Source organism: Athene noctua, unplaced genomic scaffold, assembly GCF_965140245.1.
Source record: "Athene noctua unplaced genomic scaffold, bAthNoc1.hap1.1 HAP1_HAP1_scaffold_619, whole genome shotgun sequence".
Classification (NCBI taxonomy): Eukaryota; Metazoa; Chordata; class Aves; order Strigiformes; family Strigidae; genus Athene; species Athene noctua.
In genome coordinates this window covers 34,394-38,920 of record NW_027438059.1, presented here as the reverse complement: position 1 = coordinate 38,920, position 4,527 = coordinate 34,394, and the positions used below count along the sequence as shown (strand labels likewise).

The following is a 4,527-nucleotide window of genomic DNA, read 5'->3' as shown; positions in this document are numbered from 1 at the left end:
AGCGGCACGTCACTGCGCACACGCTCTCGAGGAACGGGCACGACGCTTGGTGGGGAGCAGCTGGAAGCCCCCGGGAATCCACGTGAAAGCGGCAACAAAACTATCCCTCGTGCTGCGCCACAGGGGCCGCGGCGGTAGCGAGGACTGCGCCGCGCTACGGGCGCCCACGAGCGGTGCGGCTGCCTGGCAGCCGAGTCTGCAGAACCTACAGCTCCTGGCACGCGCTGGCCAACGCGGCACGGCCGCCTGCACGCCAAGCGCTGTAAGACCCCGCATCCCAGCGTGACCCAGGGAACCAACGCGGCTGGCCAGAAACCCCACACGCCAGGACTACAGCTCCCGCTGGGTTGCGAGAGGCGGTTTTCTCTGCTTTCTGACCCTGCAGCAACACCGTTGCTCACCCCTCCGAACCCCCACCAATGCACCCAGAAGCCTCACCACCGGCTCGGGGCAGCCCCTGCCACCACCTCCAACACTGCCACCCTGCAGGCACCGCCATCCTCCCCAGGAGCTGCCAGCTGATGGCACGGCTCCACTCACCTTCTCCCTCGGTGCAGCCAGGGCCCAGCAATGCTCAGCGACTGCTCTGCTCCTCCCTTGGTTGACACCGACCCCTCCGACGGCTGCCTTGCTCTTAACAGCAGCACCCGCCCCTCCACCCGGAGCAAGCCCTTTACAGGGAGGGGCCGCTGCCATCAGCCTCACTGCCCACACCTGGGGCCCCTCCAGCCCCAGCCCACAGCTGGAGGCCATCACCCACCCCCACAGAGCATCATCACCCCTCCCAGCCCCTCACCTGGGGCAAAGGAAGCACAAAAGGCAGCCGGCAGCCAGCAAGTGTTTATTCAGTCACACACAGAACAAGTCCCAGAAGGGAGTGAGTCTGCTCCGGGGCTCAGGGCCCCTAATGCTGCCCCTGGCACACCTTGGCGCTTGTTCCCGGAGCCACGCTCCTCAGTCCAGCCGGGAACAGTCAGTCGGTTCCTGGAGCAACAAGCTGCAGGGCAGAGCTGGAAACTGCCAAACATGAGGAGCAAGATGCAGGACACAAGAAGACAGAAGAAAGGTGGCAGCTAGCTGACTAGTACAGGGGTAGAGAGAAAACAAGAGATGAGCAATGGGGCGGTGAGAGGATGGGGACAGGGAACCCAGCGTGGATATGCAGAAAAAAAAGCAGCAGGGAGAGAAGAAAACAGGCAGCAGAAAGAAGGAGGAGGAGCAGGACAGAAACCAACAAAGAAGGACGAGGAGCAGCATAGAGATGCAGAAAAAAAAAAAGCTGGGATGGGTGGCACAACAGACATGGAGGGGAAAAAAAAAAAGGGGGGGAGCAGGGAGCTAGACCAAGCAAGATGGAAGAAAGACCAAAAAGCTCCAGAGAACAGGGCACAGAGGGAGGAAAAAGCAACAGCGATGGGGAGTCAGGACAGCAAACCATGGGAAGGAACACAAAACAAATCACATCGCTACATGTGACAGGGCAGAGAAGGAAGAATTAGGAAACAGGGACAGAGACACAGAAAAAAAGAGACCTGGAGCCAAAAACTAATCCTGATGCATACAGAAAGAAGGGGGGTGGGGGTGGGGGGGTGTATTCTAAAACAGGGGAAACAGAGACAGAGAGATGGAGAAAAGACAAAAGCAACAGACTACAAGGCATCGAGAGAGGAATTACTGAATAGTAACAGAGCGCCAGCCAGAAACAGGCCACAAAGCAGCAAAGATCACAGGGGGTACGGGGCACAGAGGAAGGAATTCGCAAACCCGGCACAAGGAGCCAGACAGAGAGAGAGCGAGGCAAAAATTAAATGGTGAAAAGAGACAGACCGCAGGGCAGAGGGAGGAATTGATAAACAGGGACAGGGCACCCGACAGAGCATGATGGAGAACAGGGAAAAAAAAAAATAGCAGCAAGCTACAGGGAAGAGGGAGGAATTAAAGAACAGTGACTGGAAGACAGACAGCGACACATGGAGAGAGAGAAGACAAAAGAGCGATGGGCAACAAGATGGATAGGGAGGAAATGAAAAACAGCAGAAGGGAGTCAGCCAGAGAGAAAGACACCGAGGAAAAAGGCCAGACAGTCTATGAGGGACGGAGGTAGGAATGAAAAACGGGGGACAGGGAGCAGGAAAGAGAGAGATGGAGATCGCAGGGAATAGCAGCGGGTGCAGGAAGAAGAAAGGGGCATCAATAGGAACAGGGAGCTGGACAGAGAGGGATGGAGAAAGGCAACAAGAGCGGCAGGGTACAGGGCAGAGAAAGGGAAGACCTACAAGATGGGGACAGGGAGATGCTCCAAGCAAGACGGAAGATACAGGTGAGCAAAAAAAGTTGAGCAGCACCAGAAAGAGAGGAGTCTAGGAGAAAGACAGGGAGGGACCAGGCCACACAAGAGGGATGAGAGGGGCCCAAGAGCTCGGGACTTACTGCAGTTCTCCGCGCTGCCAGGAGAATTTGACAGGTCAGACTCCTCCTTCTGTTTGCCTTCTCCCTTCCTCTTCTACAGCTCCAGGTGCCTGGCTGTCCTCCACTTATGAGAAGATGTGGGTGTCTCACAGCTCTTACGAGATGAGGCCTGCTAGACACAGAACCTCATTCAATCACACACTACGTGCAGGAGTAGGACAGAGGAAAGAGAGAGAAACCGAGAAGTGAGGAGCAGAACGGAAGGATCGAGAGAGAAATGGACTGAGGAGTGATGCAAAAGGTACAGAACAAGCAGTCAGAAGTGCAGACAGAAAAAGAAAAGGGAGCAGCAAGACAAGAGAGAGAAAGTGAGAGAGGAAGGGGGAGCAAGGCAGAAGAAAAGAAAGAAAAGATATAGAGAAGAAGAAAAAAAAAATCACAGCATGGGAAAGAGAAGGGCGGGAAGGGACTGGGACATACAAGGGGGGCGACAGGGCCCCGAGGGCCCGGGACTCACCGCGGCTCTCGCTCCCGGCACTGCCGGGAGAACTGGACAGGTCAGATGCTTCTTTCTCCTTCCTTCCTCCTGCCCCTCCTCTTCTTCTGAAACTCCACTCGCCCGGCTGACCTTCCCCTAAAAGAATACGCGGGTGTCTCTCGGCTCTTACAAGACGTGGCTTCCGACACACGCAGCCTCGCTCGCTCGCTCGCTCCGCGGCCGTTCCGCGCCTGGGTCCGGCCCGCTGCGGACTGTGCAGAGGGCTCCTCGCTCACCCGGAGAGGCAGGCGCTCTCCTCCTGCAGGGCGAGGCGGCTGCTGCCCACATGCCCTTGACGTTCTCCTTCCTTCCCTTTCTCCGGCCCCTCCAGCTCCAGCCGCGGCGGCTCCCGCCCCGCTGCCCACGGCCGGGAAGGCTCGGCTCCGCCCGTCCCTTCTGGCCCCCGAGCCGTGAGAAGCGCCAGGCCGGGCAGAGACACCCCACGCCAGCCCGAGCTGGGCGCAGCCGGCGGCATCCCCGGGGCAGGAACGGACACGCGCGGCCCCAGCGCGGCCTCGGGAGGGGGCACGGAGGCGGCAGGGACCCTTATTGCCGCGGACCGGCCCGGCCGCAGCCCCAACACTCACCTCCGCCGCGCACGCGCACTCCCGGGAGACGCCGCGGCCGCGCATGCGCACCCCCGGGCCGGGGGGCACACCGCGTCTCGGGGAGCCGCGGGCAGCCCGCGGGAAACCGCCACAAAACCGCGTCTCGGGCCGCGCCGGTACCGAGGGCTGTGCCGTGCCGCGCGCGCCCGCCAGCGCCGCAGCTGCGGGGAACCGAGAGCGCAGAAACTGCAGCTCCCGGCGTGCCCCGGGGAGCCAACATGGCCGACCGGAAGCCCCCTGCACGTGACTACGGCTCCCGCCGCGCCGCCCGCGCACCCGGAAGCCCGGCCGAGCGCAGCCCCGCGCGGCTCCGGGCAGCGCCGCCGCCGCCCGGCCCCGACGCGGAGCGGCCTCCGCCCCCGGTCCCGCCGCACCTTTCCCCGCAGCCGCCCGGCCCCGCTCCTGCCTCGGCTCGCACCGGCTCCTCCTCCAGCACCGGCCCCGGACAGGGAGGGGTCGCTGCCTGCAGCCTCCCTGCCCGCCCCTGCGGCTCCTCCGGCCCGGCCCACGCTCCCCCCCCCGGTAACTATAGCGACCAGCACCGTTAATAAACGCCGGAGATGCCCGTCGCTCCTCCGAGCTCGCGCTCTATGGGCCGCCGGTCCTCCGGTCGCGGGGCCGCCGCCGCGCACGCGCACTCCGGGGGCCGCCCGGCGCAGCCGCACGCCGCAGGTCGCCTCTCCCCGCCGGGGGAACCTTCCCCGGCCAGCGGGAGCAGCCGCTGGGCGAGACCGCTCCGGTGCGCGGGCCGACGGGACCAACGCTGCTAAATCTTATAACCCCCCGGAGAGGGAGGAGCTCCGGCACGGCCGCAGCGCAGGGCAGCGCAGTCTCGCCTTGTGACCCAGAACTCAGCGGGGTGACCGAAGTGTCGGTCAGAGCAGCCTCAGGGCTCTTTGGACGGGTGGAAGGGGGAGGAAAGCCTGTGACAACGCGACACGGGAGCGCAGAGTTGTTTTAAGGACGAAACAG

The 4,527-nt window shown here is 62.4% G+C and overlaps 1 long non-coding RNA gene across 1 annotated transcript; it reads right to left on the bottom strand.

Annotated features, from left to right (window-relative positions):
* Window positions 1-822: 822 nt before the first annotated feature.
* Window positions 823-4,176, bottom strand: LOC141955779 (uncharacterized). The gene is made up of 4 exons (XR_012632746.1): window positions 4,098-4,176; window positions 2,927-3,043; window positions 2,431-2,578; window positions 823-1,017 (listed from the first exon to the last, which is right to left on the bottom strand). It is a non-coding gene; the product is annotated as an uncharacterized LOC141955779 (long non-coding RNA).
* Window positions 4,177-4,527: the final 351 nt, after the last annotated feature.